The 18901-nt window shown below is 40.3% G+C and overlaps 1 protein-coding gene across 1 annotated transcript in view; it reads right to left on the reverse strand.

The window, feature by feature from the left end:
* The window catches only part of LOC129560798 (WD repeat-containing protein 43-like), a 153885-nt gene that overhangs the window by 113038 nt on the left and 21946 nt on the right, over positions 1–18901 (reverse strand). The window lies entirely within an intron of this gene.

Raw genomic sequence — 18901 nt, forward strand, 5'->3', positions numbered from 1 at the left:
ACCCAGCTTTATATTTATTTTTGTTTTTAGGGAATACAGAATGAAATAGATGACTCTTCTTGAAATTGGACAATACCTTATGCTATAGATCATTGTGTGTTATGAGCTGAATTGTGTCTCCCAAAAATTCCTACAATGAAGGTAACCCACAGTACCTTTGAATACTAATGTACTTGAGATAGGATCTTTTAAGAGGTAATTAACTTAAAATGAGGCCATGAGGGTGGGCTTTAATCCAATATTCCTGCTATTCTTGAAAGAAGAGGAGATTAACACACTGACACATAGAGGGGGAAAATGTGTGAAGACAACCAGCTACAAGCCAAGGAGAAACCTCAGAAGACACCAATCCTGCCAACACTTGATCTCAGATTTCTAGCCTCCGAAATTGTGAGGAAATACATTTGTGTTGCTTAAACCACCTAGTCTGTGGTACTTTGTTATGGTAACCATTGTAAACTAATACATTGTATATTAACACCTCCCTGCATTTGCTTTGAGTATTGCATCCTAATTTTTCTTTCCCTCTGATATTTTGTTTTAGTTTTATTTTCTATCTGTGTTTACCTAATCACCTCAAATCTTATTTGGAATCTATCAGTCCCTGAGGTATGAGTCTAATGATCCTCCTTAAAAAGTAGAAAGTGAAAGTTGAGCAGTCATGTCTGACTCTTTGTGACCTCATGGACTACGGGGTCCATGGAATTCTCTAGGCCAGAATACTGGAGTGGGTAGCCTTTCCCTTCTCCAGGGGATCTTTTCAACCCAGGGATCAAACCCAGGTCTCCCACATTGTGGACAGATTCTTTACCAGCTGAGCTACAAGGGAAGCTTAAAAAGTGGGATTAAGATTAATTTGCCATCACTAGTTCTTAATAAATCCTCCTGGATCCTGATCTACACTGCTTCCATTTCTAAGTGGTTGTGTGTCAAATGTCTAATGATATTTTCAGGAATGTTGCCAAGGATCCACACCAGATTGGGATCAAGGGAAGCATCTAAAGAGTCTGGAGCCAAGAATCTGGAGTTGGAAATAGTACCAAGTACCAAAGACCTGAGGAGTGACTTTTGAAATCTGGGCACTGCTTTTAACAAAACTGATCAAAGAAATTGTTTTCTGCAACCAGCTGTATGCTTAAAAGTGTATGTACAATTGCTGAACACATTGCTAACCATGGGTGCATGCATACTCAGTCACTTCAGTTGTGTCCGACTCTTTGCAACACTATGCGCCGTAGCCCACCAGGCTCCTCTGTCCATGGTATTCTCCAGGCAAGAATACTGGAGTGGGTTGCCATGCTCTCCTCCAAGGGATCTTCCCCAGTCAGGGATCGAACCCGCATCTCCTGCATTGCAGGCGGGTAGTTTTCTGCTGAGCCACCAGGGGAAGCCATTGGGTTATTTAATTCTCACCACAATCCTATGAGGCAGATACTAATATCTCCATTTTAGAGACGAAGAAATTGAGACACTAAAGAGTTCAGGAACTTTCCTAAGGTCACACTGCTGGGAAGAGACAGAGTCTGTTTGGATAATTAGGCTGCTTGATTACACTACAGAAAACAAACAGACACACAGTCAACTCAGCTGAGCAAACATTTATTGAGCAGCTACTATATCCAACCACTGTGTTTGGACAGTAGATCACAGCAAACTGTGGAAAATTCTTAAAGAGATGGGAATACCTGATCACCTTACCTGTCTCCTGAGAAACCTGTATGCAGGTCAAGAAGCAACAGTTAAAACCAGGCATGGAACAACAGACTCGTTCAAAATTGGGAAAGGAGTATGTCAAGGCTGTATATTGTCATGCTGCTTATTTAACTTATGTGCAGAGTACATTATGTGAAATGCCAGGCTGGATGAATCACAAACTGGAATCAAGACTGCTGGGAGAAATAGCAACAACCTCAGTTTTCAGATGATACCACATTAATGGCAGAAAGCAAAAAGAAACTGAAGAGTCTCTTGATGAGGGTGAAAGAGGGGAATGAAAAAGCTGGCTTAAAACTCAACATTCAATAAACTAAGATCATGACATCTGGTCCCACCACTTAACAGCAAATAGGTGGGGATAAAATGGAAACTGGTAGATTTTATTTCCTTGGGCTCCAAAATCACTGCAGACAGTGACTGCAGTCATGGAAGAAAAGCTATGACAAACCTAGACAGCATATTACTTTATTACATTATTATTTTTTTTTGTATTTTCTTTTTTTTTTGGTAATTAATTTATTTTTTATTGGAGGCAAATTATTTTACAATATTATATTGGTTGGTTTTACCATACATTGACATGAATTCGCCCCAGGTTTACATAAGTTCCCCCTCCTGAACCCCCCCTCCCACCTTCCTCCTCCCTTTATCCTCCCTCTGGGTCATCCCCGCATGCCAGCCCCGAGCATCCTATAACATGCATCGACCCTGAATTAGTGATTCGTTTCACATATGACAACATACGTGTTTCAATGCCATTCTCCCAAATCATCCCACCCTCACCCTCTCCCACAGAGTCCCAAAGACTGTTCTATACATCTGCGTCTCTTTTGCTGTCTCGTATACAGGGTTATCATTTGCATCTTTCTAAATTCCATATATATGCGTTAGTATACTGTATTGGTGTTTTTCTTTCTGGCTTACTTCACTCTGTATAATAGGCTCCAGTTTCATCCACCTCATTAGAACTGATTCAAATGTATTCTTTTTAATGGCTGAATAATACTCCATTGTGTATATGTACCAAAGCTTTCTTATCCATTCATCTGCAGATGGACATCTAGGTTGCTTCCATGTCCTGGCTATTATAAACAGTGCTGCAATGAACATTGGAGTACATATGTCTCTTTCAATTCTGGTTTCCTCGGTGTGTATGCCCAGGAGTGCGATTACTGGATCATATGGCAGTTCTATTTCCAGTTTTTTGAGGAATCTCCACACTGTTCTCCATAGTGGCTGTACTAGTTTGCATTCCCACCAACAGTGTAAGAGGGTTCCTTTCTCTCCACATCCTCTCATTATTACTTTTACTTTACATATTATTACATATTACTTTATTACATTACATATTACATTACTTTGCTAACAAAAGTTTGTATAGTCAAAGCTGTAGTTTTTTCAATAGCTCATATACAGATATGAGAATTGGACCATAAAGAAGGCTGAGCACTGAAGAAATGATGTTTTCAAATTGTGGTACTGGAGAAGACTCTTGAGAGTCCCTTGGACTGCAAAGAGATCAATTGACTGATCAAACCAGTCAATCCTAAAGGAAATCAACCCTGACTATTAACTGAAAGGACTGATGCTGAAGTTGAAGCTCCAATACTTTAAACAACTGATGCAAAGAGCTAACTCTTTGCAAAAGACCCTGATGTTGGGAAAGATTGAGAGCAGGATGGGAAGAGGGCAACTGAGGATGAGATAGTTGAATGGCATCACCAACTCAATGGACACGAGTTTAAGCAAACTTCGGAAAATAGGGAAGGACAGGGAAGCCTGGCATGCTGCAGTCCATGGGGTCCCAAAGAGTCGAACATGACTTAGATACTGAACAACAACAACTATGTCCAAACATTGTTCTGGAAATACTAAAGATACAAAGATGAATAATACATAATTCTGCCCTCAAAAAGCTCTTGGTCTTGCTGGGCAAAATCAAGAGCCATGCAAATAAATAAATTACAGTATTGTGTGATAGAGCAACGAAAGAAAAGAAGTTCAGGCTTCAGAAGTGTTAGGGGGGAGGAAATTTGCCTCCATTCTAGGGATAGTTTTCCAAGGAAGTTAACCTTTGATCCTGGTTTTGAGAAAAGAGCTGGCATTCACCATGCAGCTAAAATAGAGAAGGGAATGTCAAGCAGAGAGCCCAACATGGTAAGTCTAAGGAACAGTCATATTGCTGGAGATAAAGTGAGAGGGGAGAGACAGTAAAGGAGACTAGACTTACTGACATTATGCTTCCCCTAGGTGTCTTTCTCATTTCACGTTTACCCAATATTCATCATAACTTATCTTGATTTTTTTTTTACCATTTAATTTGGTATACTTTACTCCACTTGGAGAATAAATTACTGGAGGATTGTATACTTTACCCCACCTGGAGCTCAGCTAATTTCCTTCACTGGTTGATTGGATTCAACAGGTCTCCTTATTACCTGACTGGATTCTGCATTCCTTTCATATCTTCTTGGTGCAACATCAATTCTATAACTACTTAATTGGCAGGCTAGAAGAGATGGATATGAACAGGTAATTCCTATCCAGTGACCAAGGGTAATGTTAGACACATGTACCTCCCACTGTGGTAGCAGGAACCAAGGCATGTTCACCATTTGAGTGGGTGACGACTAAACTGAATCTTGGAGGATGAGCAGGTATTCCAACAGAGGTATTGTACAGAGGCATGAAGCCCAGATTGCATGGGATACCTGAACTAGTTTAACCAAAGTATAAAGTGTACCTGGGGAAATGGGGAAAAGTGAGACTGGCAGATAAGCAAATACCCACAAGGGAGGGTTGTATATTTCATTCAAGGAGTTTGGTTTTTTCTGATAAGAAATTGAGCATCACTAATGAGTTTTAAGAAGTAGAGTAACATGATTAGAGTTTTATTTTAGAGATTGCCTCTGGCAGCATCATGGAGGGTGAAATCAAAGCAGAGAAATCAGTAAAAAGGACTACAGCAAAAAAAGAAGGGCAATTTGGCAACATCTGTCAGCACTAAAAACCTACATACCTCAGCAATTTCACTTGGAGGAATTTATCCTATGGGTATATTTGCACATGCATAGAAGGTCATATACAAGGTTATTTATAACACCTGAATGACCAATAGTCACCCATGTATGAAATAAAGCTATACAAAAAAAATTTATGTATTGACATAGAATGAATTATGTTGTTATTAAATTACAAAAAATTAATTTGCAGAACAACATGCAGTATATCCCACCTTTTAAGTAAAAAGGACAAACAAAAGTATTTTATCCATTTAATATGCATGCAGCACATGAAAAAAAATAACATATACATAAAATATCTCTGGAAGGAAACACTAGAAACCGATAACATTTAGTAGATTCCAGAGAGGTGAACTGGGTGAATGAGATGAGTGGGTACAGGTATTTCACTAGAGCTTTTGAATCTGGAATCATGTGAGTGTATTACCAATTCCTAAATAAATAGATTCAGTGTTAATTTAAGGGAAGGAGGAATCCTAGTAGATAGAGATGGTTTCTAAAACAAGACAGTAGCAATCACAGGTGGAGGAAAAAAGGAATAGATAAGAAAAATGTTTAGGAAATAGAAACAGAAGAATTTCTTGACTCTTTTTAGAGAGAGGACATGTTAAAGAGCTTATGTGCATGCTCAGTTTCATCCAAATCTTTTCAACCCCAATAACTGTAGCCTGCCATGATCCTGAGTCTATGGGATTTCTCCAGCAAGAATACTAGAGGGGGTTGTCATTTCTTGCTCCAGGGGATCTTCCTCACCCAGGGATTGAACCCTGTCTTCTGCATTAGCAGGCAGATTCTTTACCGCTGAACCACCTGGGAATCCCTAAAGAGGTTATAATAGCCTCTGATTTCCAATCTGGGAAACTAAATGACTATATTGGTGCCACTTACCAAGTTAATGAATGCAAAGAGAGTAACAAGTTTAAAGAAAAGAAAATACGTACAATTGTAGACATGGTATGTTTTAAGTGTTGTGGAACCACATATCTAATTGCCTACCGGGTAACTTATTCATCCAGTGAACTATGGTACAGAGAAGGCAATGGCACCACACTCCAGTACTCTTGCCTGGAAAAATCCCATGGACGGAGGAGCCTGGTGGGCCCCAGTCCATGGGGTCGCTAAGAGTTGGACACGACTGAGCGACTTCACTTGCACTTTTCACTTGCGCGCATTGGAGAAGGCAATGGCAACCCACTCCAGTGTTCTTGCCTGGAGAATCCCAGGGACAGGGGAGCCTGGTGGGTTGCCATCAATGGGGTCGCACAGAGTCGGACATGACTGAAGCGACTTAGCAGCAGCAGAACTATGTTAACTAAGGACGATGTTAACTATAAATGGTGGGAAAGGGACCGTCAGATATGTACTGGGCAAGAGACACAAAAAGAAGATTTTGGAGGCATTAGAACATATGTCGGAGAAGGCAATGGCAAGCCACTCCAGTACTCTTGCATAGAAAATCCCATGGATGGAGGAGCCTGGTAGGCTGCAGTCCGTGGGGTCGCTAAGGGTCGGACACGACTGAGCGACTTCACTTTCACGTTTCACTTTCACACATTGGAGAAGGAAATGGCAACCCACTCCAGTGTTCTTGCCTGGAGAATCCCAGGGAGGGGGGAGCCTGGTGGGCTTCTGTCTATGGGGTCACACGGAGTCGGACACGACTGAAGTGACGCAGCAGCAGCATCAGACCATATGTGGTTGATATAAGTTGAATTGTGTGTTCTCCATCCACCCCACCTTCTCACTCCTCCCACTACCAAATTCATCTCTTGCGGTCCTAATTCCCAGTACCTTAGAATGTGACTATATTTGGAGATAAGATCTTCAAAGAGGTAATTAAGTTAAAGTGAGGTTATTAAAATGGGCGGAATTCATTATGACTGGTGTTCTTAAAAGAAGAGGAAATTTAGACACAGACATGAACAGAGAGAAGATGGTATGAAGACACAGGAGGAAAGAAGACAGTCATGAAAAAGTCAAGGAGAGAGGCCTGGCAGCCCTAAGAAACTAGTACAGTGACTGTAGGCAGTAGAAGCCATAAGTGTGGCTTTAAATTTTTTTAATACAAATCATAGAGGATTCTAGGAAGATGGCAGCAGAACCAAGATAGCTTTTGGACTTCCCCAAATCTCAGGATAAAAACAAATACAGCAATTAGGGTAGCAATATAAAAAGCCCACAGACAATAGCTACAACAAAACTAAGTTAAAGATAGCTTTTCAAACCCCAAAATGTAAGTAAGTAAGCATAAAAAATCAACAGGTACACAAGATGCATGGTATCAATAACAGAGGAAAGTAAAGAGAAGCAAAAGACAGATGATTGACCCAAGAATCCAAAAAACACCAACAGGTGTTCACTAAAAAATTCAAAGTGTCAATTTAAGAATACCAGCTGAAACAAGGAAGGGTTTTGCACACTTTAATATCAGGGGTCCATATTAAGGTCTGAAGCGGGTGGAGCAGTCTTGACAATATGATCTCTCAAAACTACTCAGCTAAAAGGACCCCTCAAATACAACCTAACAAAGTCTTCTCAAATTCTTCCAAAAAGTAGAAGAGGAGAGAATACCTCAAACCCATTTTATGAGGCCTACATAAATAATACCATACCCAAACAAGGATGCTATAAAAAATATCAGGCCAATATCCCTGATAAACTTGAGTGCAAGATATTTCAACAAATTATTAGCAAACCAAATTTAGGACTATTTGACAGGATCATACACCATGAACCAGTGGGATTACTCTAGGGATGCAGGGCTGTTTCAAAATTCACAAATCAGTCAATGTGATATACCATATTAACAAAACGAAGGATAAAAATAATATAGTTATCTCAATAGATGCATAAAAAGCATTTGACAAAACTCAACATCTGTTCACTATTAAAAAAAATTCTCTTAACAAACTGGGTGTAGAGAGAACAAATGTCAACCTAATAAAGGCCATATGTGACAGAGCTAACATTATACTGAACAGTGGAAAGCTGAAAGCTTTTCCTCTAGGATCAGGAGTAAGAAAAAATTGCCCACCCTCATCATTGCTATTTAATATCGGTAGTCCTAGCCAGAGCAATTAGATAGGAAAAAGAAATAAAAGGCAACCAAATCAGAAAGGAAGAAGTAAAATTGCATCTGCTGCAGATGATATGACATTATATATACTCTACCAAAGATCTATTCAAATTAATAAAAGAATTCAGTAAAGTTGCAGGATCTAAAACCAATATTCTAAAATCAGCTGCATTTCTATATATGAATAATGAACTATCTGAAAAAGAAGAAAGCAATCTCATTTACAATTGCATAGCCATGGTAAAGAATCTGCCTGCAGTGCAGGAGACCTAGGTTCAAAACCTGGATTGGGAAGACCCCCTGGAGAAGAGAATGAAACCCACTCCAGTATTTTTGCTTGGAGAGTCCCACGAACCAAGGAGCCTGGTAGGCTATAGTCCATGAGGTCACAAAGAGTGGGACACTTTCACTAAAAAAGAATAAAATATTTAGGAATAAATTTAACCAGAGAGATGAAAGATCTCTAAACCGAAAACTATGAGACATTGATGAAAGAAAGAAATGGAAAGATATCCAGCACACATGGACTGGAAGAATTAATATCATTAAAATGACTTAGTCATGACCATGACTTTTTGGATTTCACACCAAAAACAAAGACAAACAAGTGGTACTATGGCAAACCAAAAAGCTTCTGCACAGCACAGAAAACCATCAACAAAATGAAAAGGCAACCTACCAAATAGGAGAAAAATATTCAAATCACATATCTGATAAGGGGTTAATATCCAAAATATATAAAAAACTCAAACAACGCAACAGGAAAAAAAATCCATTTGAAAAATGAACAGAGGAACTAAATAGACGTTTTCCCAAAGAAGACATACAAATGGTCAACAGATACATGAAAAGGTGTTCAATACCACTACCATCAGGAAAAGGTAAATCAAAGCCACAGTGAGATATTACTTCACATATTCTAGAATGACTATTTTTAAAAAGACAAGTTATAAGTGTTGATGAGGATATGGAGAAAAGGGAATCCTTGTGTTCTATCGGCAGGAATAGAAAGTTGGTGCAGCCTCTATGGAAACTCCTCAAAAAATTTAAAATAGAACTACCATACGAACCACCATTAGCTATATACTTCTGGGTATATATCCTAAGGTAATGAAAACATGATCTCAAAGAGATATCTGCACTCTCATGTTCATTGCAGAACATTATCCATAGTAATTATGTGGCCAAGATATGAAAACAACACAAGTGCTCTAAGTGTCCATCAACAGATGAAGAAAATGTTGTACATATATGCATTGGAATATCATTCGGTCATTATAAAAAGGCAATCCTGTCATTTGTGACAACATGGATGGACTTTGAGGGCATTATGTTAAGTGAAATAAGTCAGACATAGAGCAATACTTTATGCTATCTCTTTAATGTGGAATAAAATGATGGTTACAAGGAGCTGAGGTTGGGGGAAAGGAAAAATGTTGATCAAATAGGATGTTTCCAATTAAAAAGTGAATAAGTTCTTGGGTCCTAATGTGAAGCATGGTGACTGTGCTGCTGCTGCTGCTAAGTCACTTCAGTCGTGTCCGACTCTGTCTGACCCCATAGACGGAAGCCCACCAGGCTCCCCCTTCCCTGGGATTCTCCAGGCAAGAACACTGGAGTGGGTTGCCATTTCCTTCTCCAATGTGTGAAAGTGAAAAGTGAAAGTGAAGTCGCTCAGTCGTGTCCGACCCTTAGCGACCCCACGGACTGCAGCCTACCAGGCTCCTCCATCCATGGGATTTTCTAGGCAGGAGTACTGGAGTGGCTTGCCATTGCCTTAGTAATAATAAATAAAACATACTTGGGCTTCCTAGGTGGCGCTAGTGGGAAAGAACCTGCCTGCCAGTGCAGGAGACCTAAGAGACACTGGTTTGATCCCTGGGTTGGGAAGATCCCCTGGAGGAGGGCATGGCAACCCACTCCAGTTTTCTTGCCTCGAGAATCCCATAGACAGAGGAGACTGGCAGGCTACAGTCTATAGGGTCACAAAGAGTCAGACACGACTGAAGCAACTTAGCATGCATAACATATTTGAAAGTTACCAGGAGGATAAATCCTAAATGTTCTCATCACACACAGAAAATGGTAATTGTGTGAATAACGGAGGTATTAGCTGAATGGTATAGTGGTAATCATTTCGTAATACATAAATGTATCAAATCAATACCATATATACCTTAAACTTCGGTTCGGTTCGGTTCGGTTCCGTCGCTCAGTCGTATCCGACTCTTTGCGACCCCGTGGACTGTAGCCTAACCAGGCTTCTCCGTCCATGGGATTCTCCAGGCAAGAATACTGGAGTGGGTTACCGTTTCCTTCTCCAGGGGATCTTCCCGACCCAAGGATCGAACCCAGGTCTCCCGCATTGGAGGCAGACGCTTTAACCTCTGACAGTGTTATATGTCAACTATATCTCAATAATACTGCGGGGGGGGGGGAATATATGAACAAAATTATTGGACTTTGAAGAAATGGGAGAAAAAATAATTTTTTGGCATTTAGACAAAGGGCAAAGTCACTAAAATAGGGAAGAAATTCAAATTGTCATTAGACTTTTCAGCAGTAATGTTTTATTCCAAAAGAAAATGAAATAGCATATTTAAGGTACTCAAGGAAAGAAAATATGACCAAGGTTTATATACAGCCAAACTGATTTTCAAAATTACATGCTGCAAGTAAGCTGCTTTCGACATGCAAGAACTCACAGAATATTGTTGAGAACATTGAGCCTTCCCTGTCAAATCTACTAGGGAATGAGCTTCAGATATCATAATGACTAGAAAAATATTGATGTAAGAGCTGTTGATTGGACTTCCCTGGTGGTAAAGTGGATGGAAGTCTGCCTGCCAATGCAGGGGGACAGGTGTTCGATCCCTGATATGGGAAGATCCCACATGCCTTGGAGCAACTAAACCCATGTGCCACAACTACTGGGTGCTATGCTGTAACTGCTGGAGCCCACAAGCCCTGGAACCCGTGTTCCACAGCAAGAGAAGCCACTGCAATAAGACCATGCACCACAGAGGAGAGTAATCCCCCTGACCACAACTAGAGAAAGCCCAAAGGCAGCAGTAAAGGTCCAGCACAGCCAGAAATAAAGAAAGAAAGAACTATTGATTAACATCAAATATTTTCTTATATGTAGAACTAAGATTAGAGGAGGAATACAAGAGAGTATATCATACGTAACAGTTATATGCATTTACAATGTTAATCCCGAAAATCATTATGTACTACTACGCCATGTACCTGTTTATCAAATGTGGGAACATGAGCAGAGAATACACAAAATTTAATTTTTTTCAGCAACATGAGTGGTGGTAGTGTTGGTGTTGTTGTTCTGAGATTATTATGTCTGTATATGAAATAAATATTTATGTGATATTATGTCATCCCCAGTAATCTTGAGAATTAGGATTATTCCTGGTGTGAAAAAGGATTTAGAGATCACAGTTTTATAATCCTTAAAATGTTAGTGGATTTAGGCATTGTTTCAATGTCTGCTTCATGAAAGAGAAAACCAGACATTATGTACCTATGGAATCTGTATAAAATTCTAGATTCAATGAATTAAAAATACAGAAGATCAAGGAACATGTTAACATATACTATGAGGATATAATCTACAAAATCAAGACTGTAAGAAACTATAAAGGTCAAATATCTCAATTTCCTCAACAAAAAATATGTGGGAAAAGATACAGAGAAACAGATTTTAAAAAGACTTGGAAGAACTAAACAACAATGTTTAGGGATGCACACATGGAGATAAAATTATAATTAAAAAAATAAAGAATTGGTCACAGTAAAAATTAATGATGGTTGTAATGTCTAGAGGGGTAGAAAGGGGTTTGTGATTAAGATACAGCACATATAAGGCAGCTGAGGTAGCATTCAAAACTCTATGTCTTAACCTCAGTGGGAGTAACTAGGATGTTCAACTTTTAATAATTCATTAATGTACATATTGGTTTTATACAGTTGTCTGTAATATGTTGGACATAAAAATATTTAAAATGAGAAAAAGGAATCCTCCTACATTGTTGTGGGAATGTAGATTGGTGCAGACAGACAGTGTGGAGAACAATATGGAGACTCCTTAAAAAATTAGAGCTACTGCATGATCCTGCAGTCCCACATTTGGGCATACATACAGATAAACCTCCAATTTGGAAAGATACATACACTCCAGCATTCATTGCAGTACAGTTTACAATAGCCAAGACATGGAAGCAACCTAAGTATGCATCAGCAGATGGATGGATAAAAAAAATACGGTATATTTAAACAATAGAATGGGCTTCCCTTGTGGCTCAGCTGGTAAAGAATCCACTGGCAATGCAGGAGACCTGGGTTCAATCCCTGGGTTGGGAAGATCCCCTGGAGAAGGAAAAGGCTACCCACTCCAGTATTCTGGCCTGGAGAATTCCATGGACTGAGGGACTGAGTGACTTTCACTTCAGTTCACTTCAAACAATAGAACACTCAGTTCAGTTCAGTTCAGTTCAGTCGCTCAGTCCTGTCCGACTCTCCGCGACCCATGAATCACAGCACGCCAGGCCTCCCTGTCCATCACCAACTCCCGGAGTTCACTCAAACTCATGTCCACAGAGTCGGTGATGCCATCCAGCCATCTCATTCTCTGTCGTCCCCTTCTCCTCCCGCCCCCAACCTTTCCCAGCATCAGAGTCTTTTCCAGTGAGTCAACTCGTCGCATGAGGTGGCCAAAGTATTGCAGTTTCAGCTTTAGCATCAGTCCCGCCAATGAACATTCAGGATTGATCTCCTTTAGAATGGACTGGTTGGATCTCCTTGCAGTATAAGGGACTCTCAAGAGTCTTCTCCAACACCAAGTTCAAAAGCATCGATTCTTCGGCGATCAACTTTCTTCACAGTCCAACTCTCACATCCATACATGACCACGGGAAAAACCATTGCCTTGACTAGACGGACCTTGGTTGGCAAAGTAATGTCTCTGCTTTTTAACATGCTATCAAGGTTGGTCATAACTTTCCTTCCAAGGAGCAAGCGTCTTCTAATTTCATGGCTGCAATCAGCATCTGCAGTGATTTTGGAGCCCCAAAAAATAAAGTCTGACACTGTTTCCACTGTTTTTCCATCCATTTCCCATGAAGTGATGGGACCAGATGCCATGATCTTAGTTTTCTGAATGTTGAGCTTCAAGCCAACCTTTTCACTCTCCTCTTTCACTTTCATCAAGAGGCTTTTGAGTTCCTCTTCACTTTCTGCCATAAGGTTAGTGTCATCTGCATATCTGAGGTTATTGATATTTCTCCCAGCAATCTTGATTCCAGCTTGTGCTTCTTCCAGCCCAGCGTTCCTCATGATGTACTCTGCATATAAGTTAAATAAGCAAGGTGACAATATACAACCTTGACGTACACCTTTTCCTATTTGGAACCAGTCTGTTGTTCCATGTCCAGTTCTGACTGTTGCTTCCTGACCTGCATACAGATTTCTCAAGAGGCAGGTCAGGTGATCTGGTATTCCCATCTCTTTCAGAATGTTCCACAGTTTATTGTGATCGACACAGTCAAAGGCTTTGGCATAGTCAATGAAGCAGAAATAGATGTTTTTCTGAAACTCTCTTGCTTTCTCCATGATCCAGCGGATGTTGGCAATTTGATCTCTGGTGCCTCTGACTTTTCTAAAACCTGCTTGAACATCTGGGAGTTCACGGTTCACATACTGCTGAAGCCTGGCTTGGAGAATTTTGAGCATGACTTTACTAGCGTGTGAGATGAGTGCAATTGTGCAGTAGTTTGAGCATTCTTTGGCATTGCCTTTCTTTGGGATTGGAATGAAGACTGACCTCTTCCAGTCCTGTGGCCAGCGCTGAGTTTTCCAAATCTGCTGGCATATTGAGTGCAGCACTTTCACAGCATCATCTTTCAAGGCTTGAAATAGCTCAACTGGAATTCCATCACCTCCACTAGCTTTGTTAGTAGTGATGCTTTCTAAGGACCACTTGACTTCACATTCCAAGATGTCTGGCTCTAGGTCAGTGATCACGTTATCGTGACTATCTTGGTCGTGAAGATCTTTTTTGTACAGTTCTTCTGTGTATTCTTGCCACCTCTTCTTAATATCTTCTGCTTCTGTTAGGACCATACCATTTCTGTCCTTTATCGAGCCCATCTTTGCATGAAATGTTCCCTTGGAATCTCTAATTTTCTTGAAGAGGTCTCTTGTTTTTCCTATTCTGTTGTTTTCCTCTATTTCTTTGCATTGATCACTGAGGAAGTCTTTCTTATCTCTCCTTGCTGTTCTTTGGAACTCTGCATTCAGATGCTTATATCTTTCCTTTTCTCCTTTGCTTTTCGCCTCTCTTCTTTTCACAGCTATTTGTAAGGCTTCAATCTCTCTCTCTCTCTCTCTCTCTCTCTCTCTATATATATATATATATATATATATACGTAAATAACTGAATCACTGTTCTGTATCCTTGAAACTAACACAACATAGTATATTAACTGTACTTCAATTTTTGAAAAGATAAAAAAAAAAAATTTGTAAATGTAAATTTTATTTTGTTGCTCTTCCGCTAAAAATCCTCCAAGGGCTTTCCCTCATATTCAGAACAAAATCAAAATTCTTTCCTTCCAATCTCATCTCCTCCCATTCTCTGCTTTTTTAAAAGCACTCCAGGCACATTGGCCTTCTTTCTGTTTCTTGACTATGCCAACTTTCTTTTACACTAGCACTTCCAACTGTCTGGGGACTTCACACCAACTATTTCTCATTTGTTTTTTTAGAGCAATCTCACCCCACATTTTGTAGGAAGAGTCCCTCTGCTCTCTAGAATCTATTCTCTGTTACTTACATCATCCTGCTTTATATTCTTCCTCGTATTTACAGTTATCTGAAATTACCCTGCTTCACTACTTACTTTTTCTGACTGTAACTTCCAAGAATAAATCTTAATGAGCATGAGGACTGGTCTGACGTATTCACTGCTGTAATCCCTGCTTCTGATATTCTTGGGATTAAATCACTCAGAAGAAGTAAATAGTATGAGAAGAGATCCAAGTACATAGCCCTGGGTAACACCTACACTTAAGAGACAGGTAAAGGAAGAGAAGGCAGCAAAGAAATTATCTGAACCAGAGAAAAGAGGTGTCCCAGGAGCCAGAGAGCAAAATGTCTCAGTCAGTTTGGCTCTTGAATCCTTACATCAGTCCCTGGGTTGGGAAGATCCTCTGGGGAAGAAAATGGCAACCCACTCCAGTTACTCTTGCCTGGAAAATCCCATGGACGGAGGAGCGTGGTAGGCTACAGTCCATGGGGTTGCAAAGAGTCGGACATGACTGAGTGACTTCACTTCACTTCAGTTACTGCTTAGAGCTTAGAACTTGCTCCTTGGACCTGATGCTTGATACTCTTCTGCTTCTGGACACCCCTTGCTCCAGTTACCCCTTGAATTGAGACGTTTCCAACTTATTCCAGTAAAAACTGATCAAGCTTATATCCCTGAAGCCCCCACTATTAGGATAGCCCTGTGCGGCTGAAATTCCTAGTAGAGTCAACCCAGGAATAAGGCCTAAATAGAACCAGACTGACTGTATGGTAAAAATAACTGTATAAAAAAATAACTTCTCAAATGTCTCCATAATCATTATCACTGAAACAAACCACCAAGGGTAAAGATCAAAGTTAGGAGTTGAAAACACAATCCCACACACAGAAAGAGGAGCTCAATGAAGAAATCAGAAGTGACAATTAGAAGTGTTAAGCATCCAACACAAAATGGGGAATAGATAAGATCTGAAGTATCATATATTCAAACTGTCAGAGTTGTCAATTTTCATGCTTAGCAAAAGCATATATTTCATCAGGGAAGAATTAGGATCCTAAGGAAGAAATAATGAAAAATAATGACAAGCAGGATCTATACAGAAGCATAGGAACAAATGATGAGGGAACATAACATTGTGCGAAGACACATAAGAGGATAATCCATTGATTTATTAATTTGCTGTCTCAGCTGAAGGATTTTTGCCTTCTCCACTCTAGGCAGGGAGAAAATCTTTAGTTTCATTTGCCATAAAGACTTTGCTTCTAGAAAATAACCTCAATCAGACTTTTCTAAAAAGCTAAGTTTTCTGTAAGAGGGAGACACAGAGACTAACACCTTGAATGCGTAAAGCAGTATCAGGCAAACCAGAGGCCTGCAGGGGATTCTCTAAGACCAAGGGGAGGGACAGGTTTGGAAGTGAGATCAAATGTGGAAGACAGCTGTCCCTACATGGAAAAGCTGCATGTGAAATAATTCCAGTGTCACAGCTACAGAAGAAAACAGACACCAAGCCAGCACCACATAGTTGAGAGTGACAGTACAGTTCCTTTCAAGATAATCTATGGTCACTGTGAGAGGCACCTAAGTCATCTCAAAGGAGAATGTTTGACTTAAACCAGAGGACCAGGGATTTGGTCCTCAGACCAATCCCCTGATGGTCCAGTGGTTAGAACTCAGCACTCTCACATTCTTGGGCCTGGTTTCAACTCTGGGTTAGGGAACTAAGATCTGGCAAGCCTGTGGTAAGCCAAAAAAAAAAATAGAGGACCAGCAGCAGAAATTTGCATCAGGGCTTCCCTGGTGTTCCAGTGGTTAAGAATCTGCCTGCCAGAAGACTGAAACAGGCATTTCTCCAAAGAAGACGTAGAGATGACCAATAACACATGGAAAGATGCTCAACATTGCTCATTATTAGAGAAATGCAAATCAAAACAACAATGAGGTATCACCTCACACCAATCAGAATGACCATCATCAAAAGAAACCTACAAGCAATAAATGCTGGAGAGGATGTAGAGAAAAGGGAACCCTCTTACCCTGTTGGTAGGAAAGTAAATTGGTACAGTCACTACAGAGAACAGTATGCTAAGTCACTTCAATCATGTCTGACTCTTTGCAACACTATGGACTGTAGCCCACTAGGCTCCTCTGTCCAAGAGATTCTCCAGGCAAGAATATTAGAGTGGGTTGCCATGCTCTCCCTCCAGGGGATCTTCCTGATCCAGAGATCAAACCCTCGCCTCTTTACATCTCCTGCATCATAAGGCAGACTCTTTACCATTAGCACCACTTGGGAAACCCAGAGAACAGTATAGAGATTCCTTAAAAACACTAGGAATAAAACTACCATGTGACCAGCAATCCCACTACTAGACATACACTCTGAGAAAACCACAATTCAAAAAGAAACATGTACCCCAATATTTACTGTAGCACTATTTACAATAGTCGACATGGAAGCAACCTAGATGACCATCAACAGATGAATGTGTAAAGAAATTGTGATACATATACAAAGTGGAATGTTGCTGAGCCATAAAAAGGAACAAATTTGAGTCAGTTGTATTGAAGTGAATTAACCTAGAGCTGTTATATGGAGAGAAAAACAAATATCATATATTAATGCATATATGTGGGATCTAGAAACATGGTATTGATGAATCTATTTGCAGGAAAGGAATGGAGATGCAGATGTAGAAAATGGACTTGTGGACACAGTAGGAGAAGGAGAGGGTGGGATGAATTGCAAAAGTAGCGTTGACATATATACACTACCATGTGTAAAACAGATAACTAGTGGGAAGCTGCTGTATAACACAGGGAGCCCAGCTTGGTGTTCTGTGACGACCTAGAGGGGTGGGATGGGAGGTGGGGTGGGAGGAGGCTCAAGAGAAAGGGGATATATATATACCCCTGTATATATACATATACACTCATATATGTATGTGTGTGTATTTATATTTAATTGGTCTTCCTTGGCAGCTTAGCTGTTAAGAATCTGCCTGCAATGCGGGAGACCTCGATTCGATCCCTGGGTGGGGAAGATCCCCTGGAGGAGGTCATGCAACCCACTCCAGTATTCCTGCCTGAAGAATCCCCATAGACAGAGGAGCTTGGTGGGCTACAGTCCATGGAGGCACAAAGAGTCGAACACGACTGAGCAACTAAGCACAGCACACCATATATATAATTATGACTGATTGGTGGTGTTGTACAGCAGAAACCAACACAACATTGTAAAGCAATTATCCTTCAATTAAAAATAAATTTAAAAAGAAAAGAATCCCCCAACCAATGCAGGGAACATGGGTTCAACCCTTGGTCTGGGAAGATCCCACTTGCTGGGAGTATAGCACAACTACTGAGCCTGCGCTCTAGAGCCCACAAGCCACGACAGGAGAAACCACTGCAATGAGAATTCCGGAGACTGGCAAAGCCAAAATCTAATGGCAGAGCAGCAGACTCAGAGACTCAGAGGAGCTGCAGTTTGACCTTGAAGGCAACTGGCTGGCAGAATTCATTCTCGCTCTACAGAGGCCAGTCTTAAGCCTTCAACTGATTGTATGAGACCTACCCACATTATGGAGTCCCACACAAAGTCCACCATTTTGAATGTAAATCTCATCTAAAACACAGTTTCGCAGAAACATTCAGAATAATGTTTGACCAAATATCTGGGCACCATGGCCCAGCCAAGCTGACACATACAATGAACCATCACATTACATCTTATATCCCTTGAATGCCAGGGCAACTTCCATTTATCTATATAAGGGACCTTCAGCTGTGAATACCTGAGAATCCACTTTAAAGATGTAAAACTTTAAAGAGATATAAAACAGAGGAAAAGCTGTGATTGAAAATATTTCTGAGAGACGTGTTTATACTTAAGGTTCTAGTACAAAAATTTAAAGGAAGTAAATGAAAAACTCAAATACTGGAAAAAACTAAAGTTGGTTTTAAAATAACGTATCTTATAAGCAGTTACTTTGTGTGAAGTCATTCTGTCTTTTCTAAAACTGAGGACAGGCGGCAAGACAGCAGCTAAGGGATCACAGACAGGAAAACTAGTATAATTCTCTCCCACCTTACTCTTCACCAGACACTAACTTGATTCTCTCTTCTCCTTAGCATTGAGAAGCTGAGTCAGAGGAAGTGAAACAAACCCACTGTACTTCACTTAGGTGGCCCCCAACTAACATTTGATAAGGGCCAAGAAAGATTCTCTGCTGGGTGTAATGAGCCAGCCAGAGTAGCCTCAACTATGTT

Source organism: Moschus berezovskii, chromosome 10 (genome assembly GCF_049115385.1).
Source record: "Moschus berezovskii isolate FMDL1 chromosome 10, NW_MosBer_1.0, whole genome shotgun sequence".
In the NCBI taxonomy this organism is placed as follows: Eukaryota; Metazoa; Chordata; class Mammalia; order Artiodactyla; family Moschidae; genus Moschus; species Moschus berezovskii.